Source organism: Poecile atricapillus, chromosome 19 (genome assembly GCF_030490865.1).
Source record: "Poecile atricapillus isolate bPoeAtr1 chromosome 19, bPoeAtr1.hap1, whole genome shotgun sequence".
Taxonomy (NCBI): Eukaryota; Metazoa; Chordata; class Aves; order Passeriformes; family Paridae; genus Poecile; species Poecile atricapillus.
In genome coordinates this window covers 6,861,535-6,888,673 of record NC_081267.1, presented here as the reverse complement: position 1 = coordinate 6,888,673, position 27,139 = coordinate 6,861,535, and the positions used below count along the sequence as shown (strand labels likewise).

Genomic DNA, 27,139 nt, shown 5'->3' with positions numbered 1-27,139 from the left:
AAACTCACTCAGTAATGGGCTCCCCCTCCCTTCATCATCCCCAAACTTTGGCTGTCTCATTGCAGACCCCACCCCACCTCCCCAGTCCCAACCCCATCCCATCCCATCCCTGCTGGACATCAAGACCCCCTTCCCAAGCCCAGTTTCCCCCATTTCACACCTCCCAAACTCCATCCCACCCATCCTGCCCCACCCAATGCCCATCTCACCCATCCTGATTTGCATCCCACTTCACCTAGTCCCCTTCCAACCCCATTCCACCTGATGCCTTCAGAAGGCTGACCTAGAACAGGAGCTGGACAGAGTTAAGAATAAAGTTTATTAAAAGGCCTTAAAGGATACAACTTGGGCAGTACAAGAGCCTGGCCAGGGTTACACCCAAGATGGACCAAAAATGGTCACAAAAATGGACAAGTGATCACAAGGTCTCACATTTTTAGAAGTTCAGGTACATCTGCATATTGCAGATGTTCATTGTCCAGTGACAGCTTCAGATGATGAAGTCTCATCCTTCTTTTCTCTCTTCAGTCCACCCTTGTTTATGCTTTTGGGCTGAAACTTCTAACAACTGTCCTTGGTATCAAGCTAGAAAAGGATTTGCTTTGTCTACCTACTCTGTGAAGAGAGCTCACTAACACTTAATAGGAAGTTCAAAACTACAAACCTAGGCAGTGTAGAATATGAAAAATATGAAAGCTAAAACTTAAGGCAACACACCCTGAGGGGCTGTGGAATTGAATAATTTTGGAGAGGTACTGAGTTGGATTCAGTGACACTGAGTGGTTTTGAGGTGAAAGATCGAACCCTCTTGTCTCTTTGAGTGCCAAGAAATGGAGACAACTACACCAAATAACCCCACAACCCCCAAATACTCCCAAGTATCTCCCAGATTCCTTTGAAGCACTAGTAAAATGTGAGGTTTTAGATACCTTTGATGAATTTATTGATTTTTACCACTATTTCTCTGTTCTAAATAGATAAAGATGAATCAAAAGATAATTGAAACCAAAATAAAATGGCCTCCAGCCCAGTGTGTTCCCAACGCAGATCACTGGGAACGTGGATCATCAGGTCCTGCCCAACGTGGGTCCTCTGATGGGAGATGGAGCTGGAGCAGTGCATGAAGCTCTTCCTGCACTTGGGGCACTCACAGGGCTTCCCTTACCGGTGCCTCTGTTGGTGTTGGGTCAAGGTAGATCTCTGGCTGAAGCTCTTCCCACACTGGGGACACTCATAGGGCCTCTCCCCAGTGTGGATGCGCCGGTGGGTGATGAGGTGAGAGTTGTGCTTGAAGCCCTCCCCACAGTCAGGGCAGCGGAAGGGCCTCTCATCCGTGTGAATCCGCTGGTGCTTGAGGAGATCTGAGCTGGTCTGAAACCTCTTCCCACACTCAGGACACTCGTAGGGCCTCTCCCCAGTGTGGATCATCTGGTGGATGGTCAGTTGGGACCTCCATCTGAAAGTCATCCCACACTCCCCACACTCATAGGGTCTCTCCCCAGTGTGGGTCCTCTGATGGAAGATCAGGCTCTTGCTGTGGCTAAAGCTCTTCCCACATTCCCCACACTCGTAGGGCCTCTCCCCAGTGTGGATGCGCCGGTGGGTGATGAGGTGAGAGTTGTGCTTGAAGCCCTCCCCACAGTCAGGGCAGCGGAAGGGCCTCTCATCCGTGTGAATCCGCTGGTGCTTGAGGAGATCTGAGCTGGTCTGAAACCTCTTCCCACACTCAGGACACTCGTAGGGCCTCTCCCCAGTGTGGATCATCTGGTGGATGGTCAGTTGGGACCTCCATCTGAAAGTCATCCCACACTCCCCACACTCATAGGGTCTCTCCCCAGTGTGGGTCCTCTGATGGAAGATCAGGCTCTTGCTGTGGCTAAAGCTCTTCCCACATTCCCCACACTCGTAGGGCCTCTCCCCAGTGTGGATGCGCCGGTGGGTGATGAGGGTGGAGTTGTGCTTGAAGCCCTTCCCACAGTCGGGGCAGCGGAAGGGCCTCTCATCCGTGTGAATCCGCTGGTGCTCGAGGAGATGCGAGCTGATCCGAAACCTCTTCCCACACTCAGGACACTCGTAGGGCCTCTCCCCAGTGTGGATGCGCTGGTGACGGACGAGTTCAGAGCTGCAGCTGAAGCCCTTCCTACATTCCCTACACTGATAGGCCCATTCCCCAGTGTGGATCATCCGGTGGCGGAGCAGTTTGGTGCTCCGGCTGAAGCTCTTCCCACACTCCAAGCACTTGTAGGGCTTCTCCCCATCCTGAAGCTGCTCATGGACCACCAGCTCAGAGCCCTGGCTGGATCTCTGGCCGCCTTCCCGGCACAGGGTGGGTCTTTCCTCCTCAGAGCACCCTGGGATGGGTTTGGAGCCCCTCCTCCTGCGGGATCTCCATGGCTTTTCTTCCCTGTTGGATTCCTGCACTGTGGAGCAGCTCAAATCAGCCTCTTCCATGAGGTTCTGCTGTGTGGATTTTTCCTCCCTGGTCTCCATCCTCAGCTCCTTGTCTGGGGGAGGAAGGACAAGGAGAGGATGGGATTTGCCTCCGTGCCAGAGGGAAGGGGAAGGAGATCCCCCCAGTGAGTCCCCAACAGGACGGCGTCGGCAGCGGGGTTGTCCTGCAGCCAGGGGCCATGCTGGGCTGGGAGATGGAGCAGGAGAGAGGGGGAAAGGGGCAGTGACTTCCTCCTCACCTGCCTGGGTGTCCTGGGAGATCTTCCTCTTCCTCACAGCCTCCTTCTCCATCCGGCCAAGGTTTGGGAATGAAAAATCCTGGTTTGGGGAAAAATATAATGCACGAGCACATTGGGTTAGGGTGTTCCTCCTGACCAAGTTCATCTCTAGAAGTTACCGGCTATCTGGGGCCCATAAAAACCTCCCAAACACCAAAATTCAGCCCTGAAAATGCCTCCCAAGAGTTTCCCATCTCTGGTCTCTCCCTTTTGGTGTTCAGGGGTTCCCCGCTGTCCCAGCTGCTGGGGGTCGTGCTTGCACTGGGGTTGCTTTGTCTGCTCAGTCCCTGCTTACCCCAGGTTGCTGGGAGTGCCAGAAATCCAAAAAGTCCCCCCCATTTCCATCTCCTCATTTAGGGATGATGGGGCTTTTTGGATTCCTATGGTCCCTTGTCCCGTGATTCTCTGCTTTGGGGTGCAGAACGTCCAAGGAGTCCCCCCTGCTCCATTCCAGGCTGTTCAGGATCCCATGAATTGTGGCACTCCCCCTCTCTGGGCTCCCCACTTTGGGGTCCTGAGGAAAACACGGCTCTGCTCCTCCAGGCTGCCTCTGACAGCAGCCACCACCAGGACCCCCCAATGCCCCCCAAGGGGCATTTTCTGCTCAGCTTTGGAGTTCTTCATTCTCCAAACATCCCCCCCATAAAACCCAACCCAGGGATCCCCCAGGATATCTGGGCCGAGCTCCCCCACCCTGGTCACCTGTGGGATGGGGGGGGTGATGATCCCACAGGTGGAGGGCTGTGTATTCAGGGAGTGCTCAACCTCGTGGTCCCTTCTACCTCCCCTGATCTTCATTTGTCCCTCTTCTTCCTCCTCTTCATCCTCCCTAACTCCACCTTCTTCTACTTCCATCCCTTCCCTCTCTCCTTCTTCATCCCTCCTCTTCCATCCCTCCTCCTCCTCCCCCAGGAGCAGTGACACCCTCGGTGCCCCGTTCCCAAACCCCTCACAGCCCACGGCAGGAGCGGGGATGGAGCCGGGACAGGTCGGGATGGGCAGCGCGGGGCTCTCCGCTGCTCCCACCCGCTGGGGACGGGGGGAACCCGGCCCGGGGAAAAGGAGAGGGAAACTGGGAAAATTGGGGGCTGCAGATCCAACCTGGGGCTGGCTGGGGACCCTGGCTGGGGACTGCCAGCCCTTGGGGCTCCTCTGGGGAGATGCGGGAGGGGGAAACACAGAGAGGGCTGGGGGATCCCAGGAGTGGCAGCACTGGCAGGGACTGGTTTGTACTGGGATCATACTGGCAGTGGGTGAGATTGCACTGGCTGTGTACTGACATCATACTGGGATCATACTGGGATCATACTGGGATCATACTGGCAGTGAGTAGGAGCCTGCAGCGGGCAACTGAGACCAGGTTGTGAGGAACTGGGAATATGCCCTGCGCTCCCCAGAACCCCGGGATCGCCCCCCATATGTCCCATAAGTCTCCTCCAAACCCTCCAGGATCCCCGAGTGCCCCCTCAGCGCCCGTTCGGGACCCCCTAAAGCGTCCCTGGACCCCCGAATGCTCCCGACCCCACAGATTCCCCTTCCAGCCACTCCTGGAAATTCATCTCCCATCATCCCACAACACAGTTCCGCGCCCAAACCTCCTGCCGTACCCGCGCCCTAAAGATCCCGGTTACAGCTCCCCAGGTTCCCCCCAAGTGCTCCCGAGCCGTATACATTCGCCCCCAGGACCTGCAGACACGGCTCGGACGCAAAAGTTTTCTCCAAGCGCTTCCCCACACCGCCAAACGCGCCTTCCGAGCCACTTCCGGGACTACAGCTCCCATCATGCTCCGCGGCACCCATAGAGCGCTATTCCAACCGGGACTGCATCTCCCGTCATGCCCCGCGCCTCACCGGAACCCATTGGAGCTGCGCCTACAACTCCCGTGATGCTCCGCGGTGTTGCAGCGGCCTCAGGGAGACAAAGAGTTACATTGTCCCACCCCAAACCCCTTGTGAAGGGCGGCCCAGGAGTTCTGATTGGGTTTGAGTCCCTGGGGGGTTCTCCCTTGGTGTGTTTCTAATGGTCCCTGACCCTGAACTCCACCCTCAAAGGTGGAAACCCTCGGTTCTGTCCCTCAAAAACCCCTGCTGTGCCTCTGTTCGGGGCTCTCTGTTCTGGACCTGAGTTTGTTCTCATGCTGAATAAATGGTTTCATGAACGGGAGCCCGTCTCGTTGGTGTTTCATGCTGGTCCCCAGAACCCTGCTGCTTCCCTGGACAAGATCCTGAGGTTGCAGGCTGCAACAAATGGTGAGAGAATGCGTGGCATCCAGGAGAACAGCAGGAGCGGCTCCATGGACACCTCGTAAGTCCGCGGCTGATGGCTCGAGAGCCGGTGAGACCCCCGCCTTGGAAAGGAGGACTCGAGAGTACCTGGCAGGGAGACTGGGTTGGGAGTGCCTCGGGCATGGGGGAAGTAAAGGGATTACGGAGGTGTGGGAGCCGAGACCAGACGCTGGGACAAGCACCTAACATCACCCAACGAGACGTATTATGGACGATTATGGACGATATCAACACTATGGACGATATCAACATTATGGACGATTAACATTATGGACGATTATGGACGGTATGGATCTTCCGGTGGACTGTTTCTGTCTTCTGTGAAGTTCCTTTTTTTTTTTTTGGTGTATACCTCCCTGTACCTTCCCCTTTCCTCTGTTCCTAAGGGCAGGACAAAGGGTGAAAAAAGCCAAGATGGCTCGGGGTTGCTGCCGTCTGCCCGCCGTTCCGTGTCCTCCTTTACCCCCTGTCTCTCCATATTCCCCGTTCCCTGTCCGGGAAAGTCTGTCCCGGACCCCCCTCCCCATCCCAAGATGGCGCCGGCCACGCGGTCTGGGATCCCTTGTTTCCCGCCTTGCTCCTTCTTTTCCGGCCCCAAACCTTCCCTTCCCGAACCTCCCAGTAACTCCTGCTTGGCCCCATCCCTTTGTTCGGTGCTCCACCCCTGGGGGCTGTGCCTGTTCCATGGTGGGCAACACCTCCTCCGGGGAAATCGAAACTGTAACCGAGCTCCCAAAGCCAGTGTCACACTGAGATCATCTAAAGGGCGACACCCACATGGGAGCCGGAGCCGAAGCTGGAGATCGAAGAATTCTGCCCCTCGTAAGAGGAGATCTAAGAGCTGCACCCTTCCTAACAGAGAATCCTAAAGTGGAAGAGACTGAACTAAAAAACCATTATGTTTGTATTAAGTACCATCACCGTTTAATTTGCCCGGCGTAGTCCGAGATTTAAGTGTTTGTTTTCAATTTTGTTTTTTCTGTTTGCTTAATGTGTTTTGTTATTGAGCTATTGGTGTCCCACAAAGCAAAGTGGGTGCTCTGTGGAAGAGGTGAGATTTTAAGGTGTATGTTTGGAAACGTTTTAAGCTCCTAATTAAAATTTGAAAAAAAAAAAAAAAAAAAAAGGAGCAGATGTTGCAGCGGCCTCAGGGAGACAAAGAGTTACATTGTCCCACCCCAAACCCCTTGTGAAGGGCGGCCCAGGAGTTCTGATTGGGTTTGAGTCCCTGGGGGGTTCTCCCTTGGTGTGTTTCTAATGGTCCCTGACCCTGAACTCCACCCTCAAAGGTGGAAACCCTCGGTTCTGTCCCTCAAAAACCCCTGCTGTGCCTCTGTTCGGGGCTCTCTGTTCTGGACCTGAGTTTGTTCTCATGCTGAATAAATGGTTTCATGAACGGGAGCCCGTCTCGTTGGTGTTTCATGCTGGTCCCCAGAACCCTGCTGCTTCCCTGGACAAGATCCTGAGGTTGCAGGCTGCAACACCGCGGCACCATTAAACCGTATTATACCGGCGCCTACAACTCCCATCATCCCCCGCGGCCCATAGATTCCCAGTGACAGCCCCCCAAGTGCCCGCCCGGACCCCGAAGGGCCCCCAGATTCCCCTCCCTGACCTCCAAGTGCCCCCCTGGACCCCCAAGTGCTCCCCCGGACCCCGAATTGTCCCACAGAATCCCCAAGTGCCCCTCCAAGTGCTCACCCGGTTCCCCCAAGTGTCTTCCAGACCCCCAAGTTCTTTCTAAATTCCCGCCCTAGACCCAAAACTGCCCCAAATGTTGCCCCGAAAAGTCTCCATGGATCCCAAAGTGGTCCCTTTTACCCTGTCTGAGAAAATTATTAAAAAATGATGATCAAAGGACTAAAAATATGTGTAATTATCATAAAAAGGGAGAAAAAGTGACCAATTAATTAATGAAGGGAATTGTGGTACTTTGAACCAAGGACTGATAATGTTTTTAGTTGCTAAAAATGTATCAATTCTTTTATATAAATATAAAAAATAGGTTATAAAAATACAGAATAATAGTAAAAAAATAAAATTTAATTTTTATTAATTTATTAGATTTTAATTATAAAGAAAAAATATAAAGAGAAATGTTCTTAATGCTTTGGGATGTCAGTCCCAGGTGGGCGATGTCAGACATGCTGAGGCTCGGGGTGAGGAGCAGGTTGTCCAAACAGGGGCAGCCCACAAGGGGCTCATTCTTCTCTGTGACCAGACCTCCTAAGGAGACATTCAGCATCAGGATTGTAAAGAGGAAATCGTGACCTCCTGATCAGTACAGAAGGATGTTTTACAGTTTGAACAGTAGAATGTTGTCACCGTAAGGGGCCTTCTTTGTTAATATACCTCATGTTGTGTCATGTTTGGTAAATACCAATGTTGTTGTACCAGCCTTCTTTGTTAAAATATTGTTATAAATGAAATTAGAATTTTGACAACTAGGTCCCTTTGGTTAATGGCAGTTTAATTAAAAATGAATACAATTTACTAAACTGAAGAGTAATGTGGTATAAAAGAATACAGTTTAGTAAAATAATACTGTTTAATAAAAATTAAAATTTATATATATAATCTGCTAGAAATTAAGTATGATTAAAGCATAAGCAAAACAGACCAGGGTACGGAGGCTTCCCACCCTGCCTCACATTCAAAACAAAGCACTTCAAGCTAAACTTATATACTGTATGCTTTTACATATTCTTTCATGTTTCCTGTAAGTTTCCTCCTATTTCCAATTTTTCTGACTTTACATCACTTTTCTTCACGGCGCATGCCTCACTTGTTGTTAGGAGGTCTTCAGTCTTCTTTTGGTGGTCTTTTGCCAAAGGCTTCTCCTCTTCCTCATTGTCCTTTGGATAACCTTACAGGTTTGCGTGTGTGTACTAAGCGTTGTGTTATGTTAGTCTACTAATTAGCCTTATGTTTCCTAATCTTTAGGCCCAATGCCTAAATTTGTTCTAATTTTGGTCCATCTCAGGGCCATTTTGGTCTTGAGACATCATTTATCTTCTAAACTACATCCTGTACCTTAATTTTGACATGTAACATCTGCAAAGGGGTACATCTGCTTTATAACACTGATTCATGATTGTTTCTAATTATAACAACTTTAATAACAGTTACAATTTAGTTAGCTGGAAACAATTCCATTTATTACAACTGCAAATACCCCTTTATATCCCTTTTTATTGGTTTCCATGCTAATGGCCTTGCTTTCCTCCTTGCTATGGATAAATTTGTATTTTCTCAATTTCTCCTTTTGCTAACTCTATTGTTTGGCCTGCCGATCAGCTGCTGAGCCCATCCACATTCACCTCTTAGTCTTCAGAGGGAAACTTTGAGCACAGTGAGAATCTCCCAGTGTGCAAGAGGGTCCCTGTGTGCCAGCTGCAGCTGGGGCCTCAGCCATCTCCTCTCTCAACAGGTTCCTCTCTGCAGCTTCACAAGTCCAGCCAAACACCTCCCTCAGGGACACCTGCACCACACATTTCACATCTCCATGCCCATACGTGATGTCCCTGTCACAGCTGCATTACCAGCTTGCTGCTGTGCAGATGCTGCCACCACCCAAAGCAAGGCCCTGTGTCCCTGAAGGGACCCGCCCTGCTCTGTGGCCTGGACTGAAGGTGGGTCCCTCCTGCCAGGGCAGGGCCCAGCACAGCTCTTCTGTTCCAATAAAGAGATGGAGCTCTCACCCCAGTGTCTGGCTGGTACCACCAGCAAAGCCCACACAGCACCAGCCCTGGCTGAGCTCCATGTCCAGGAGCAGGCAGGGCTGACCATGGTGTGGGCAGGCAGGAGCCAGGCAGGGGCTGCTGTGACCAGCGGCAGGGCACTGAGGGGCTGGGGGAGTCTGTGTTGAGCATCCCTGGGATGAGGGCACATTTCCTTCAGTGGCATCACCTGGGCCTGGACCTCCTCCAGTGCCATGCCCAGGAAAAGAGGCAACCATCAAGAGCATCTCCTGGGACACCGCCTGACCAGCAATGTCAGCAGGCAAAACCAAGGTTTTGTTTAGCAATGACCCTTTGATGAAGTCAAAAATTTACAATCAGTCCAGTACAGATTGGAGTGCAGATGGGAGTAACTCAGGGGGTACAGCCAAGGCCATGAGGTCACAGCAGCCTGTGGGGTGAAAGCAGGCTGAGGTGACAGCAGGCTCTGAGGTCACAGAGGTCCCAGAGCCCCGTGGTTGCACAGCACCACAAGGACCGAGCAGTCAGTCCTTGACCACGACTGTTGCGGCAGCAGCGGCGGCGGCAGCAGCGGTGCTGACATTGGGACAGCGGTGTCAGGACAGTGGTGGCAGCAAGAGCTGCAGGACTGGCAGTGGGCAAGGCACCATGGCCTTTGCTCTGCGCCTCCTCCTCCTGCTCCTCCTGGCAGTGGCCCTGCCTGACAGGGCTGCCCAGGCTGCTCCGTGGCGAGCACGGCGAGCAGGTGAGCCGGCAGCCTGGTTTCCCTTTCCTGGGACAGTGCTCCCTTCTCCCTGGGAAGCTTTGGGGATGGTTTTCCCCAGGGCTGAAGGGAGGGTTTCCTCTGTGGGAGGGACAGAGGCCTCAGGGGCCCTGGGCTGGTCCTGCTGCCCCTCCAGAGATGTTGCACAGGGCCTGCAAAGAGGGTGGAGAGTGACCAGAGCCAGCCCAGAGCTCCCCAGGCCTCTCTGCAGCTTTGGCCATGTCCCTTGACATCTGGCTCCCACAGCCTTACCCAATCACCTTGCAGTGCCCAGTTCCCTAAGGCAGAAGGGGGTCCCAGCACACCATGGAATGGTTCTGATCTGTGCCTAGCACAGCAGGAAGGGATCCATGTCAGCCTCGCTGCCCCACTGCTGCTTTCACACACTGCAGGGCTGTTTCCCAGCCTGGCCTGGCTGCAGCTTCTCCCCAGCCTCTGCAGGAAGGCATTTGGCATCAGCTGACAGGGAGCCCAAACTGCAGCACAGGCCATGCATACCCAGAGATCCCCTGCAATTTCCCAGTCTTGGGGCAGATGTGGAATGGCAGCTCTTTGGAGGAGGGAGGGCCCTGGCCTGGCTCCAAAGTTTTGATGGCTTCCTCAACCTTATCCATGACTTTGACAAGGATTGCCTTTTGAAGATGCCACCTTCCTGTTGGGGAACAGCCCCACCTGATCCAGCTGTGGCTCTTCCTTTCTCCAGAGATGAACCCAAAGGCTGTGCTGAAGGCAGCGTTTCCCGGAGGAAGCAGTGGCTCATGGGCAGCCTCTGCTGCAGGAAGGGAGGCCATGCCAGGCACAGTCCCAGGAGGTAATTGCTGTGCCTCTGGGCCTGAGTCCTGCTGAGGCTTGAGCTTCCATTTCTGCTGCTTGGCTGTGTGAGCACAGTGCAGAGGAATTATCCTGAGCAGGCTCAGGGCACTTGGCTACTGAGCAGTCCTGCTGGGATCCCTCCATGGGAGACACGTCCCAAAACCTGTCAGCTGCTGCAAGGGATGCCCACGGTGGGGAAAGGGTTGAGGGGGAGGGTAAAGCTCCAGTGTGCTCTGAGAGGGCCTGGCTCTGTCCCCTTGGGCTGGGGGAGCTGTCCCAGCTGAAGGAGAGAGGGCAGGAGGGAGGTTCCGTTACCTGTGGCACTGAATGCTGCGGTTTGGCCCAAGGCCTTGGGGTTTCCTCTGTGGGAGGGAGAGCCCATGGGCCCTGGGCTGGTCCCACTGCCCCACCAGGGATGTTGCACAGGGGCTGCAAAGAGGGTGTTGAGAGTGACCAAAGCCAGCCCAAAGCTCCCCAAGCCCCTCTGCAGCTTTGGCCATGTCCATTGACATCTGTCTCCCAAGGCCTTACCCAAACCCTTTGCAGTGTCCAGTTCCCTAAAGCAGAAGGGGGTCCCAGCACACCATGGAATGTTTCTGATCTGTGCTCCCTTCTAGATTGGGATCGTGACATGGAGCATCTGGAATTGCTGGTAAATGGTGGTTTGAAGACCTTGCCAGATGCTGGAGGCAAGTTCTCAATGTCCCTTTCTGCACAGAATAATCAGTGTCAAGGTGGCAAGAGCTCACTCATGTGCCATTTCCCTCAAGAGTCTGAAGGTTGATGGATTCTGGAAACCTCGCCCCATTCCCTTCTGGAGCCCTGAGTGGTCCCACAGCATGGCTGTCAGTGGGAGGAAGGAGCATTTAGCTGTCAATCTTCTTCCCATGTGCAATGCCAGTGTCTCCTTCTGTGTGCTCTGTACAGCCACGGAGAAGAGCAGAGAGGGAAGGGGCTGGGCCCAGGGCTGTGCCCTGGGGCTGTGCCTTGTGTGGCTCCTTTCTGGCCCCAGGGAACCTGAGATGCTCCTGCTCCAGCTGCCAAGCCCTGGCCCTGCCTGGGGCTCAGTTCAGAGCTGGTGGCAGCTCCGGGGAGTCCTTTCTCCCCTGACTGCCATGCAAGGGGCTCCTTCCATCCCATTGTGGGGCCACTGCAGGCACGTGGTCCCCTGCTCCTGCTCCTGAGTGGAAGGCAGAGATGAGGGAGTGCCTTGGAGGGCACCAGTCACCCAGGTGCACTCACTACCGCTCTGGCCTGAAGAAGAATCTTCAGCAGTGTCACGGGAGCTGTTCTGTTCTGCCTTTCTTTGCAGATGAACCTGATGATGAAGATGATCTGGATTCCCGATCCATATCAGTTACTGAGCCTGATAATGAGGAAGATTCTGAGGGTAGGTGAAGGCCTTTCCCCCTGGGAGAGTTGCCAGCTCAGAGCCCAAAGCTCGGCCAGGGCAGCATCGCTGCAGGTGCCAGGACAGAGCCATGCACGTGTGTGCCCTCGCTCTGCGTGATCCCCTCACTGCTCCTGTGGCTCAGTGCTGCCTGTGCAGCAGAGATGAGAGAAGCTTCTGTGGCTGTTGAGTTACAGGTGTGTCTGCAGCAAGGACTTTCCCAGCTGCTGAGCTGGATTCTGCAAGCCAGCCCAGCTCCCATCACTGGGGTGTGTGGTGCATCCCTGCTGACCCCACAGGCTGAGCACTGGTTCTGTGGGATCCATTCCTGGAAAATGGAAATACTTTATATTATAGTCCCCTGAGAAAGAAGACCAAACCTATAGGAGATAGTAATGTAGCAATAGAGGAACTCAAATATCTGGACATAATCCTGAATGATCTGGAGGGACGCCGTGGTGGGTCCATGTCCCTCAGCCTCCTCCTGAGACTCAGCAGCCAGGGGATTTCTCTGCACATCTGGACACAGTGTGCCCAGCACAGCAGGAAAGGATCCATGGCAGCCTCACTGCCCCACTGCTGCTTTCATGCCCTGCAGGGCTGTTTCCCAGCCTGGCCTGGCTGCATCTTCTCCCCAGCCTCTGCAGGAAGGCATTTGGCATCAGCTGTCAGGGAGCCCAAACTGCAGCACGGGACTCTGAGATCCCCTGAAAATTTCCTGGTCTCAGGGTAGATCAGGTGTAGGGGCTGTTTAGAAGAGGGAGGGCCCTGGAGTATTTCCAAAACCCCGGGCATTTCCCTGATCCTTATCCATGTATTTGACAAGTATTGCCTGGAGAAGACCAGCACAGCACAGAGAAATTGTGCCATTCAAGCTCAGGGGGTTGAGCAGCCTTGTGCCAAGGGGTGGCAAGGTGCCTGCAGGCCCCAGCTCTGGGGGAAACAGAGAACGTCCTGGCTGTATCCAGCGTGCTGCCAGCTCAGCAGTGGAGCACAGCCCGGCTCACGCTGCCCATTGCTCCCACAGATGCAGCTGGCACCACAACACATGCTCAGAATATCTGGGAAAGCATGAGAAGAGTTTTCTACCAGGGAACACATGGTTTGATTAAGTTGATGGCCATTGTGGCTGGTGGAGCACTTTTCCTGATGATGTGCTGTGCTGGAATCTGGTATTGGTGGAAGAGAAAACGGTGAGTGTTTTGCTGATGTCTGCCTCAAACAGTTTCTTGAAAGGCTGCTCATAGTCAGGAAACATTCCCAGTGAAGCTGCTGTGGACTTGTGGCTTAAGTTCTTGGTTGCCCAAATAACTCTGCCGAGAGTTCTGCAGCTGCCCAGGCCTTTCATTGGCCTCTTAATTGCTGGGCCTTGTCCTGGGGAGCCCGCTGGGGCTGCAGCCAGTGCTGGCTGCCACTGAGGCTGCCTGGCCAAGAGCAGCCCCAGGAGCAGCGGGCAGAGGCAAAGCAAGGTGGGAAGAAGAAAGAGCGGGGATGAGATTGTCCTTGAAAAGCAGACACGCTCTGGGTCCCGCTCCTGGCCAGGGACCCTGCCCAGAGCCATCCCCTGCTCTCCAGGGCCTTGAGGGGCAGCTGTCCAGCTGGGCCAAGCTGTGCCAGCAGCTCCAGCCGTGCTGGGGAGCCTTGGCAGCTCTGGGCCCTGCTGTGCAGGAGGGTCCCTGAGTGCCAGCGGCAGCTGGGGGCCTCAGCCACCTCTTCTCTCCACAGGAGTGCCTCTGCAGCTTCAGAAGAGCAGCCAAAGATTTTAGTCTAAGAGAAGCTGACCTGTTATCCTCGCTCTTCACATCTCTCCCCATCTGCTGTGCTGCAGCTGCATCCCCATCTTGATGGCATCCCAAGACCCACACCTTTCAAGTGAGACCCTCTGCCCCTGAGCCCCCTGGCCCTGGTCCCTAGCCAGGACTGAAATTGGGCAGCCCCTGTGCACCAGAGCAGGGGTTGGCCCATGTTTTTTGTTCTAATAAAGAGATGGAGCTCTCACCCCAGTGTCTGGCTGGTACCACCAGCAAAGCCCACACGGCACCAGCCCTGGCTGAGCTCCATGTCCAGGAGCAGCCGGGGATGCCCACGGTGTGGGCAGGCAGGAGCCAGGCAGGGGCTGCCGTGACCAGTGTTGGGGCACTGAGGGGCTGGGGGAGCCCATGCTGGGCTGTGAGGGCACATTTCCTTCAGTGGCATCACCTGGGCCTGCACCTCATGAGGCAAACAGGGAAAATTTGGGCTCTCTCCTAAGGTGTGCAGGGATCCCCCATGAGGAGTGCAGTGGGGTTAAATTGAGAGGGTTTTTTACTCTTCTCAGCACAGTAAAGGGGACACTCTTGGCCGAGTTTTGCAAAGCTGGGAGGAAGCCTCTTGTGAGCCCTTGGGCCTGGCCTGTGGGCACAGCGGGCAGGTGGAGCCCATCCCTTGAGGTCAGTCCGGGCTGCTCGGGCCGGGCTGGGCTGGGCCAGGTGAGCCGGGCCATTCTCTGGGGCACAGGAGGCACCTGGGGCTGTAACTGAGGCTGTGGCTTCTCACCCTGAAGGGAGGCTGGCTCTGCTGGTTCAGAGGGCACAGCTCAGATCCCAATTACCTTTGTAAAGCTGCTGGGGAAGTGTTGAGGGGCAGAGAGTTCCAACCCTTCTCACTGGGAAGCTGGGCTGATGCTGTGGGTTTTTTAAATTTTTTGCCCTCTAAATTTGTGTCCTGGCAGAAAGTTAAGTTTGCTTGCTCTCAGTCAGCCCCTTTTCTGCTTGGTGCTATTATAAATGAAATTAAAATAAGACAACAAGAGCTATTAGGTTAACAGCAATTTAATAACAAGGGAAAAAAAAGATACAATTTAGTGAATTGAATAGAAGGATACAATTTAATAAAAAAATACTATTTAGTGGCCTGAATAGCAATTTGGTATAAAAGGAAAACAATTTAGTAAAAGAGTACAATTTAGTGAATAACTTCAGATACATAGATATATGTTTGTGAATATAATTTGCCAGTAATTATGATTAAAGCATAAGCAAAACTGACCAGGGTACAGGGAGGGCTTCTCACCCTGCCTCACATACCAAAACAAAGTAATTCAAACTAAAATTATATACTGTATGCTTATACCTATTCATTAATGTTTCCCATAAGTCTCCTCTTATTTCCAATTCATTGATTTAATATCACTATTCTTCATGGCGCATGCTTCACTTGTTGCTAGGGGGTCTTCTGTCTTGTTTTGGTGGTTTTTTGGATGAAGGCTTACACTCATCCTCGTTGTCCTCTGGATAACCTTACAGGCTGTGTGTGCGTACTAAGCGTTGTGTTATGTAAGTAAGCATTGTGCTCCACTAATTAGTCTTATATTTTATAATTTTCAGGCCCTATGCCTAAAGTCGTTCCAACTTCATCCATCTCAAGGTCAATTTTGTCTTAGGGCATTTCTTATCACAAAACTACATCCTGTACCTTAATTTTAACATGTAACATCTGTAGAGGGCTACATCTGCCTTGTAACACCAATTCCCTTGATTGCTTCTAATAATAACTTTCCAAATAGTTACAATTTAGTTAGCACAAATCATTTCCATTTATTACAGGAGGGTGTGAAAACAGGAGCATTGTTTGGTGTGGCCTCCTCTCTGCCTTTCACACCTTTCAGTGCTTTGACCCAGCCCAGAGCTTTCTCCAAGAGTGCAATGAAGCAGCTGTTCCTGCTCCCAGCTCTGGCTTTTTCCAGTCTCTGACCCTGACTGGTTTTGTCCCTTTTGCTGTGCCCTCTGTTCCCCCAGGGGGCTGCCCCAGGCTGAGGGATCAGATCCAGGCACTGCTGCTGCTCCCTGGGGACCAGCCCCAGTTTGGTTGTTGCTGTCAGTGCCAGCAGCAGCGGTGGCTGGAGCAGCGGGTGCTGACAGTGCCCCAAGGCCCGGGGCTGGAGGGGTCCCTGGGCTGGGGCTGGGAGGGAGCTGCCCCTTGTTCTCCCTCTGCCTCACGCAGAGCTGGGCCGGGCACAAGTGGGGCAGCAGAGCCAACAGGGAGCCTGCGAGTCTCTTCCAGCCGTGCCTGCTCAGAGTTTGGCCTTGGAGCTTCAGGTGGGCAAAGGCAGCTGCTCTGCTCCCTCTGCGTGTGCCCGTGTTCAGCAGTGCTGCTCCATCAGTCTGTGCCCAGCAACGGGGAAAAGCCTCAGCCCTGCAGGGCCAGGAGCTGCCGGGCTCTGCCTGAGCAGCTCAGCCAGCGGGAAGGGAGCTGCTCCACACGGGAACCAGGAGCAAAGGACATGCCTTTTCTAGGACATGTTTTCTGAAAAAAAAACCACAAAACAACAAAAACAAACAAACAAACAAAAAAAAAAAAAAAAAAAAAAAGAAAGATAAAAATTACCCCCAAATGTGTAGTGAAAAATCTTCTATAACTCTGGAGTAAGAAAGAGGTGACTGATCTTTTGAAAAAGAGAACTCAGCTTTGATTTTAGTTACTTAGTTTGTACACGTGCTAGTGGAAAGGATCCATTAGCTGCCTTCCTTTACAGATTTGGTGGATGTTTTCCAATATCAAGATATTTTACACTGCAGTTAAAGGAATAGGAAGTTGAAATACATGTTCTTCATGACTGTGTCTTGAGTGTAAAAATTTTGCCATTTGAAACTTGGCCCTAAAGTGTTGCAAAGGGAAGTGATAAATCCCAATGGACTGAGTGAATGCAGCTTTTCCTATGGGATGTGCAGCACTCCAAGGACTTCCTCAGTGGGGCTGTGGGTGCTTGGAGCTTTGTCCTGTGCCACTCTGGGATGTCATGAAATGGGACTTCACCTGCCACCAGCCCAGGTCACGCTCTGCCACCCCAGCTCCTTGGACCTTGTGTCCCCAAAGAAGACACAAGGTGTTTCTGCTGCTCCACCTTTGCACAGATCCACAGAGAGCTGGGATTATCCCAAGTCTCGTGTCTCCATTGTGCCATATTCCTAAAGAACCAGCAGCCCATCCCGACGAATGTGGTGAGTTACGTGGATGGTTGTCTGCTCCCTTTCCTGCCTAGAAATGCTGAAACTGCTTCTAAATGCTGTTCCCTTCAGCTCTTGGACACCTACTCACACAGAGCTGGGAAAAATAATACCCTGGCCATGGCTTACAAGGTGAGTTATGCCAAAGTTAGAGCTCTGTGGGAAATCTCTATCTGTCCTTATCCTTTTAATATATCTGTACGTGGGGGTGTGCATGGATGTGTCTTGTATGGAAAGGAAGGAGTGTGCAAACAACGTGACTGACACTTTCACTCTCTGTGTTCATTCCATACTCATGGGTACAAGGATATTATGGAAACCTTTGCAAGGACAGACCTTCTGTCCATGGATACAGAGACATCCAAGAGCCCCTGGCACAGACAGACCCTTCTGTCCATGGATACAGAGACATCCAAGAGCCCCTGGCACAGACAGACCCTTCTGTCCATGGATACAGAGACATCCAAGAGCCCCTGGCACAGACAGACATTGCTGCTCTTCAGCCACTGACAGGATGAGTCCCTGAGACTGGGGCTTGGCCTTCCTCGTGGTGAGGGGCACCAAGGAAGGCTGCAGTGTGATGGAGACTGTGATGGGCTGGGAACTCACTGGGGGAAAGGAAGGGCACTTGTGCAGTAAAAGGCAGGTGTGGGGACAGAACTGTTCAGAGAAGGGCTGAGCTACAGCTTGAGCAAGATGAAAAATGTCATTTGGGGTCATCCCAGATGGATTTCATTTCAGAAGTTATGGAACAAGTTTAATTTTTGAGGGGTGTCATGTTTTCCCTTGGAGGTGGACACTCTGCAGACTTGAGCTGCATTGCCAAAATGCTCCAGTCTCTGCTGCAGGTCACACCGTTTCTTCTTTGGCTGATCCCGGCGCGGTGCTGAGCCCAGCAGAGCCCTGGCAGAGCCCAGAGCAGCCTCAGCATCCGCAGAGCCCGGCTGCAAGGAGAGAAAGCAGAAACCGCCCGTCAGCTGAAGGCTCCTGTCCCCTTGTCCCAGCCAGCCGCGGTGCCCAGGCCATGCTGGCTGTGCTCAGAGCTGGGCCCAAAGCTGCCCATCACTGCTGCCTTTGGGAGCAGAGCAGGAGGGCAGGACATGTGCCCAGCCTGCAGCCAGCCACGGCAGATCCAGCCCCTCAGCAGCTGCCCAGAGCGGGATGCTCCTGTGCCCGCTGCCATCTCCCAAAAGCTCTTGTCCCACCCATGCCAGGGAGATGAAGACCCACCTCACACCATCCGCTGCCAGAAGAAAAGCTGGTCCCAAACGATGTCCTCAGTCTTCTCCAAGGGCACGGCCCATCCACGCCACAGCTGGTCCCAAGCACTTCCCGATCCAGACTGGACCCCACCTAGAACGCTTCCTTTAGAAAAACAAACAACAAATTAATGAAAATAGATTACAGACAAAAAGGGGAAACAAGAAAAATGGTAAAAAATCTTATCTCTGTCAGAAACTTGAGCAAGGCCCAACCCCTACATTCTGGGGAAAAACCCACCCATGGGTGAGGGAAGCCCATGCTTGCTCCCTTTCCCCCTGCACTGTCCCCCAAAATCACGGTGATCCCAAAGCAAAGCAGGGGAGTGGAGCAGCCCAAGCCCTTCCTTGCCTGCACAGCAAAGCAGCCGTGCTCAGGTTCTGGAGTCCCACCTGTGCTCCTGCCATGGGGGTTTGTTTGTGTCGGGCTGGCTGCCCCAGCCCCAGCCCGGGGCACGGTGGGTGGTGGGGGCTGTTGGCAGGGCCAGGATCCCACTCCCATTTCGTAACCACCCCAGCCCATGTCCCCAGCCCTGCCAAAAACCAGCTGGGCAGCCACTGAGGAATCAGTTGCATCTGCCCCAGCAATGGGGAAACCTTTGGTTCCCGGCCAATGCTCAAATCTGGGAGCATCCCCCTGGGTCTGGACTGACCTGAAAATTCACTGTGGAGCCTGGCTTTGAAGAAGGTGCCAGAATCAAAGTCCATCATCGCCAGCTGCCGCTGGCCAGGTGGAGGAAGAGGATGTCATCCTTGCTGTTTTCCTCCATGTCTCCAGCAGCAGCAGCAGCCCCACCTGGTCCAGCTTCTCCAGGGGCTCCTTCTTCCCTGAGGTGACACCAGGCTGTCAGGGTTCTGCCCAGGACCCGGCTGTCAGTGAACCAGGACAAGCAAAACCAGCTCAGATGGTGCCCACCAGTGCTGGGCAGAGCAGCTCAGCTCCAGCACAAGGGCTGTGTGTTCCCATTTGATGAGCCCAGTGCAGTGACACAGGCAGGACAAAAAAGTCTGGGTTTCTTTGCTGCTGATTGCCAGGGCATGTGTGGAGCTGTAACTTACCAGGTCCCTGCATCACTGTGCCTGTGGCTCTCTCCCTTCTTCTAGGGCTGATGAATATCCTGCATCCAGGGATCATAGAACAGGTCTTCTAGTGAAGGCCTGTCCAAGAAGTGCAGGGATAAACACCACCTGATCAGAGCTTGGCAGTCTGGGGAGAGAAACCACAAACCACTTGTCAGTTGGAGAAGGCTCCTGTCTGCTTTGTCCCACTATTCCCGTGCCCAGGCCACACTGGATGTGCTCAGAGCTGGGCCTAAACTTTCCCATTAATTTTTTTGTTTTGGAGGAGAGCAGGAGAGCAGGACATGTGCCACCTCCTCAGCAGCTGCCAGAGCAGGATGCTCACGAGCCCGCTGCTGTCTCCCAACACTGGTGTTCCCCCTGTGCCCAGAGATGAGGATTCACCTTGGGAGAGCCGTTGTGGCAGCGGGAGCTGGCCCCATCTGATGTTCCTGCCCCTCCTGAAAGGGTGCTCCCCGCAGACCATCTCGTGCAGCAGGATGCCCAGGGTCCAGACGGTCGCTGCCTCGCCATGGTACCACCCAAAGTCGTTCCATTCCGGGGGGCTGTATGATGGTGTTCCTATGGAATATGGATGGAGCTCATCAGGGGGATGCTGCTGCTCCCAGAGCCTGACCCCAGCATCCCTGGGCATGTGGGGGCTTCCCCAGTGGCCCATGGGGTGACCTGCTGCCCTCTCGCCAGCACCTGGGACTTGGGTACAAATCCGTGGCTGGAAACGAAGTCACTGGTGCTGGAAGAGGGCAGCAGAAACCCTGGCAAGGCCCGACCATGACACACAAAGGGAAATACCCACTCAGTGCTGGGGACAAACCATACCCACATCCTCCCTGCTGGCATTGCCCAAAAAACATTATGAACCAAGGCAAAGCAGGTGAGCAGAGGAGTCCACGTCCATCCTCACCTGCACACCAAACCAGCTGGTGCACAGGTTCTGGCTCCCCCTCTCTGCTACCTCAACCATGGGGGTTTTGTCAGGCTGCCTGCCCCAGCCCCAGCCCCAGTCCTGGAAGAATCCCTGCTGCCACACCCTGGTTGGGCCAGGAGATGTCAGGACCAGGAGCCTGCCCCTGTGTGGGCTCACCTGCAAATTGAGTGTAGGCTGTCTCCTGAAGGTAGGTGCCACAGCCGAAGTCTATCAGTTTTGCCTCGCCGGTGTCCAGGTCAACCAAGATGTTCTCCGGTTTTATATCTCTGTGCAGGACCCCGCAGCTGGTGCAGTGCCGCACGGCTGCCAGGACCTGCCGGAACAGCTCCCGCGCCTCTTCCTCGGACAGGAACCTCCGTGCCCGAATGAAGTGCCGCAGGTCCTGACACCGCTCCGGGCGCTCCAGCACCATAACAATGTAGCTGGGGAGCTCAAGCCACTCCAGCAGCTGCACCACGCCGGGGAAGCCTGTGGACACCTTGTCCAGCAGCACTATCTCCAGTGGTGCGCTGGTGCCGTCGGGCTGCGGGAGGAGCACGGTGCTGTCAGTGGGGCTGAGGCCGTGCCAGGGCTCGGGAAGCCCTCAGCCAGCCCGGGATGCTCTGTGCCCTCCGCTGGCCCCATGCCCGCTCTCCCTCCAGGTGTCCTGGCAGCTCCCACCCTGCCGGGCCCCGGCTCATCCCCGCCCGGCACGCCCCGGCTTCTGCCGCTGGCCCCGCTCACTCACCAGCTCGCCCCAGTGCCGGACGCGGTTCCGTGGCACCTTTTTGATGGCCACCTGTAAGCCAAAGGGAAGAGCGGATTCAGCTCAGCGCCTGCCGTGTCCAGCCCCATCCTACTCCTTCACTTCCTTCTCCTCCTCCGCCCCCTTCTCCTCCTCCGCCCCCTCCGCCCGCTCCTCCTCCTCCGCCCGCCGCTGGCCCCACCGCTCACCGGGAGTCCGTCCGAGAGCCGAGTGGCTGCGAAAACTCTGCCAAAGCCGCCACGTCCCAGCAGTGAACCCACTCGGTAGCGCTGCTGCAGGGCCTCCTGCGCCTTCCCTGGGGAAGAGACGCGGCCGTCAGTGCTCGGCCCGGGGCCAGGAACGGCCCCCGAGCGCTCCCCGACCTCCCCGGGCCGGGCATCCGCAGGCGTTCGCTCTTTGGAACGCGACAGCGGCGGCTCGGGGCCGGCGGCCGCGCTGCTGAGCGGCGGAGCTCGGGCCGGGGAAGCCGCAGCGGAGGAGGCGGCAGCGGCCGCGCCACCTGTGTCCTCCGCGGGCCCCGGGAGGAGACGGGGCCGGGGCCGGGGCCGGGCCAGGCGGAGCCAAAGGGCAGCGATGCCGCCCCAGCCCCAGGCAATGATGCCCGCCCAGCAGCGCCAGCGCCAGCACAGCCAGAGCTGGGCGGAGGCGAGACCGCGGAGGGATGCTCGGGGCCGGGGCCGGGGACGGGGATGGGGCCGGGGCCGGGGCAGCCCCGCCCGGGGCCGGGGGTGGACTGGGGGCATGGCCCGGGTGGGCACGGGGAGAGGGAAACTGGAAGAGGAGGGGACACAGGAAAAGGGAGACGGGGATGGGGTGCGGGACAGTGGGAGAGGGAGAGGAGAATCTACGGAGTCGAGTAATTCGCTTTTTGTCTTCTGCTGCTGCTGCTGCTGCTGCTGCTGCTTTCGCTGCTGCCGCTGCAACTGAAGCACCGGGACCGTTTGTCCCCGTGTCCGTTTGTCCGTTGCCCGCTCGGCCCCGCCCCGAGCCCCGCGCTCCCCGGGCAGCCCCTGAGCCTGGCTAAACACGGGATCTTTGCCCTGGTGAGCCAAGAGCCAGAGTCTTGACTCCTGCACAGGGGCACAGCAATGCCCTTGGCTGCTGCTGTGCCTTGTCCCTGCTGAGGGTCAGACACTGTCTGAGCACATTCCCTGAATGCAGAATTTGTACCTGAGCCAAGCACTGCACTTGTGTCTCCAGCATTGCTTTCCAAGTAAAACAGGGGGAGTAAAACTGGGTGTAGCTCATGGTATTTTACAGTGTCTAAAACTTGCCAAGTCTCAGATCTTAGAGGTGAGATCCATTTGGAATGAATGGGATGGAGAAACAGTGCAAGATGGAGAAGGGAAACATAAAAATCAATAGAGAAAAATAGAAAAAAAACATATTGGTTGTTTCTTTGGATTTTATTTTCATTTCTTAAAAAAGCTGTTTCAATTTTCCCAGAATCTCCTCCCCAGTCCTGTCCTTTCCAACAACCTGTCCTGGAGAACAAGGCGCAGCTCCTGTCACAAGATGTGCCCCCAGCTGCAGCTTCTCTTGGCTTCCCACACTGTGAATGCAGCACAACTCTTGCAGCAAAGCAGGACAAACATTTGAAGAACTTGACAACTTGTTCTTTCTTTTCCTTGTGCACTGGGGAGTTGTGCCATTGGTAAGGTTTTCACTGTTCCTCTTCTAGCCAAAGAAAACATGATGGGCTACCAGGAATTGTTGGGGAATACAAGCCTGGCTGAATGTGGAGAAAGAATCTCCAGAGCCTGCAGCCAGCAGTGGAGAGCTCATCATTCCAATAGCCCCATGGACATCTTGAAAGTGATCTGGAACGTGAAGATGGGCTGACAGAGGGAGTTTGTTTCTGTGTTCAGTTTAGATGATTCTACATGTCTTGCAGTGGTAGAAATCAAGAGCACAATCAGTTGATGATAAGCACCAGAACATGATAAGCTGGACCTCTCAGTGGATGAGAGAAAGACAGTGAAAAGGAGAAATGCAGGGAATGACTTGGTGAACTTAGTGTGTAAGAAGGGTCATTTTTTCTTATTTTGTGGGATTTTTCTTGATTTTTGTGGGATATTCTAGAGATTTGGTGGAATGTTTCTGGAATTTGGTAGGGTTTGGGAATATTTACGGATTTTTTCATTTTAATTTTTTGCAATTTTGTAGTAATTTATCCCAATTTGGTGGGATTTTGCAAAAGTTTACATAATTTTGTGTTATTTTTATGAAATTGTAAACTATTTTGAGGAGACAGGAGGAATTTTGAGGGATTTTTCTTGATTTTGTGGAATTTTGTGGAGATTTGGTGAGATGATTCTGGAATTTGCTAGGGTTTTCAGAACATTTAGGGAGTTGTGTGTGATTTTTCTGCAACTTTCTGGGATTTTGTGGAGACATGAAGAATTCTGCGGTATTTTCTTAAATTTTGTGAAAATTTGTGGGGATTTGGTGGGATGTTCCTGGAATTTGCTGGGGTTTTGAGAAGATTTCTGCAATTTTGTGGGATTTTTCTTGAATTTTGTGGGATTTTTATTGATTCTTGTGGGATTTTTATTGATTCTTGTGGGATATTCAAGAGATTTTGTAAGATGTTACTGGAATTTGTTAGGGTTTTGGGAAGATTTAGAGATTTTTGTTTTTGTTTTTTCAATTTTTTGGGATATTTTTTTGAGTTTTATGGGATCTTGCAAAAGTTTAAATAATTTTGTTGGATTTTCAGGAATCTAGAAGGATTTTGAGGAGACTTGAAGAATTGTGAGGGATTTTTCTTAGATTTTGTGGTATTTTGTGGAGATTTGCTGGGATGTTTCTGGAATTTGGTGGGGTTTTTCAGAACATTTAGGGAATTGTGTGGGATTTTTCTGCAATTTGGTAGGATTTTTCTTGGACTTTGTAGGATATTGAGGAGATTTTGTGGGAGTTTTGTGGAATTTTGAGGGATTTTGAGGAGACATGAGGAATTTTGAGGTATTTTTTAGATTTTTTAGGAATTTGTTTAGATTTTCTGGGATGTTCATGGAATTTGGTAGGGTTTTGAGAAGATTTCTGCAATTTTGTGGGATTTTATGGAGACTTGAAGAATTTTGTGGGATTTTTCTTAGATTTTGTGGAAATTCGTGGGGATTTTGTGGGATGTTTCTGGAATTTTGTGGGATATTTTTGTACTGTTGTGGAATTTTCTGGTATTTTGTGGGATTTTGAGAAGACTTGAAGAATTTTGTTGGATTTTTCTTATATATTGTGGAATTTTGTGGCAATTTGGTGGGATGTTTCTGGAATTTGGTAGGGTTTTCAGAACATTTAATTAATTGTGTGGGATTTTTTCTGCAATTTAGTGGGATTTTTCTTGAATTTTGTAGGATATTGGGAAGAGTTGGTGGGAGTTTTGTAGAATTTTGAGGGATTTTGAGGAAACATGCGGAATTTTGCGGTATTTTCTCAGATTTTGTGGAAATTAATGGGGATTTTGTGGGATGTTACTGGAATTTGTTGGGCTTTTGAGAAGATTTCTGCAATTTTGTGGGATTTTTCTGAAATTTTGTGGAAATTTGTGGCGATTTGGTGGGATGTTTTTGGAATTTTGTGGGATTTTTTTGTACTGTTGTGGAATTTTCTGGTACTTTGTGGGATTTTGAGGAAACTTGTCAAATTCTGAGGGAATTTTCTTAGATTTTGTGGAATTTTTTGGCGATTTGGTGGGATGTTTCTGGAATTTGGTAAAGTTTTGAGAACATTTAATGAATTGTGTGGGATTTTTCTACAATTTAGTGGGATTTTTCTTGGATTTTGTAGGATATTGAAGAGATTTTGTAGGATTTTCCTTGAATTTGGTGGGATTTTGTGGAGACTTGAAGAATTTTCAGGTATTTTCTAAGATTTTGTGGAAATTTGTTTAGATTTTCTGGGATGTTTCTGGAAATTGTTGGGGTTTTGAGAAGATTTCTGCAATTTTGTGGGAGTTTTCTTGAATTTTGTGGGATCTTGTCGAGACTTGAAGAATTGTGATGGATTTTTCTTAGATTCTTTAGAATTTTGTGGAGTTTTTGTGGGATGTTTCTGGAATTTGCTGGGGTTTTCAGAACATTTAATGAATTGTGTGGGATTTTTCTGGAATTTGGTGGGATTTTTCCTGCATTTTGTAGGATATTGGGGAGATTTTGTGGGAGTTCTGTGGAATTTTGAGGGAATTTGAGAAGACATGAGGAATTTTGAGTTATTTTCTTAGATTTTGTGGAAATGAGTGGGGATTTTGTGGGATGTTACTGGAATTTGGTGGGGTTTTGAGAACATTTCTGTAATTTTGTGGGATTTTTCTTGAATTTTGTGGGATTTTGTGGAGACTTCAAAAATTTTGAGGGATTTTTTCTTAGATTTTTTGGAAATCTGTGGCGATTTTGTGGGATGTTTCTGGAATTTGTTTGTGTTTTCAGAACATTTATGGAATTGTGTGGGATTTTTCTGCAATTTTGTGGGATTTTTCTTGAATTTTGTTGGATATAGGGGAGATTTTGTGGGAGTTTTGTGGAATTTTGATGGATTTTGAGGAGACATGAAGGATTTTGTGGGATTTTTCTTAGATTTTGTGGAAATTTGTGGAGATTTTGTCGGATGTTTCTGGAATTTGTCTGTGTTTTCAGAACATTTATGGAATTGTGTGGGATTTCTCTGCAATTTTCTTGGTTTTTTCTTGAATTTTGTAGGATATTGAGAAAATTTTGTGAGGTGTTTCTGGGATATGGTAGGGTTTTGAGAAGTTTTCTGCAATTTTGTAGGATTTTTTTTTGGAATTTTTTTGTGATTTTGAGGAGACTTGAAGAATTATAAGTGATTTTTCTTAGATTTTGTGGAAATTTGTGGAGGTTTTGTGGGATGTTTCTGGAATTTGGTAGTGTTTTCAGAATATTTACGGAACTATTTGGGATTTTTCTGCAATTTTGTGGGATTTCAGCTATTTTGTAAAATATTGAGGAGATTTTGTGGAAGTTTTGTGGAATTTTGAGGGATTTTGAGGAGACATGAAAAATTTTTAGTTATTTTCTTTGATTTTGTAGAAATTTGTGGGGATTTAGTGGTATGTTTCTGGAATTTACTGGGGTTTTCAGAACATTTGATGAATTGTGTAGGATTTTTCTGCAATTTTGTGGGATTTTTCTTGAATTTTTCAGGATATTGGGGAGATTTTGTGGAAGTTTTGTGGAATTTTGAGGGATTTTGAGGAGACATGAAGTATTTTGAGGGATGTTCTTAGATTTTGTGGAAATTTGTTTAGATATTCTGGGATGTTTCTGGAATTTGTTGGGCTTTTGAGAAGATTTCTGCAATTTTGTGGGATCTTGTGGAGAGTTGAAGAATTGTGAAGGATTTTTCAGAGCTTCTTTGGAATTTTGTGGAGATTTGGTGGGATGTTTCTGAAATTTGGTTGGGTTTTGAGAAGTTTTCTGCAATTTTGTTGGAGTTTTTTCTGGAATCTTCAAAGATTTTGTGGAAACTTGAAGAATTTTGTGGGATTTTTCTGAAATTTTTGTGGAAATTTGTGGCGATTTGGTGGGATGTTTCTGGAATTTTGTGGGATCTTTTTGTACTGTTGTGGAATTTTCTGGTACTTGGTGGGATTTTGAGGAGACATGAAAAGTTTTGAGGGATTTTTCTTCGATTTTGTGTGATTTTGTAGAGATTTTGTGGGATGTCTCTGGAATTTGGTGGGGTTTTCAGAACATTTAGGGAATTGTGTGGGATTTTTCTGCAATTTTGTAAGATTTTTCTTAGATTTTCCTGGATTTTTCTTAGATTTTGTGGAAATTGGTGGAGATTTTGAGACGTTTCTGGAATTAGATGGGGTTTTGAAAATATTGAGGCAATTTTGTGGTATTTTTTTCTGGAATTTTGTGGGATCTTGATATTTGTGGGATATTGAGGAGATGATGTGAAATCTTTCTGGAATTTTGAGGGCTTTGGAGGAGACAAGAAGAATTTGGTGAGGGATTTTTCTTAGATTTTGTGGAATTCTGTGAAGGTTTTGTGCGATTTCGCTGGAATTTTCTGGAATTTTCAGAAAATTGAAATAATTTTGTGGGATTTTTCTTGATTTTTGTGGGATATTGAGGAGATTTTGTGAGATGTTTCTGGAATTTGGTAGGGTTTTGAGAAGATTTCTGCAATTTTGTGGGATTTGTCGTGAATTTTGTAGGATATTGAGAAGATTTTGTGGGAGTTTTCTGGAATTTTGAGGGATTTTCAGGAAACATGAAGAATTAGGGGGTATTTTCTTATATTTTGTGGAAATTTGTGGGGATTTTGTGGGATGTTTCTGGAATTTGGTGGACTTTTGAGAAGATTTAGGGAAATTTTGTGGGATTTTTCTTGAACTTTGTGGGATTTTGTGGAGACTTGATGAATTATGAGGTATTTTTCTTAAATTTTTTTGGAATTTTGTGAACATGTTCTGGGATATTTCTGGAAT

General features: G+C 51.0%; 2 pseudogenes; one reads left to right on the top strand and one right to left on the bottom strand.

Annotated features, from left to right (window-relative positions):
• LOC131586386 (zinc finger protein 850-like) overlaps positions 1-27,139 on the top strand; it is a 166,095-nt pseudogene that overhangs the window by 38,710 nt on the left and 100,246 nt on the right.
• The window catches only part of LOC131586387 (zinc finger protein 850-like), a 151,863-nt pseudogene continuing 125,024 nt past the window's right edge, over positions 301-27,139 (bottom strand).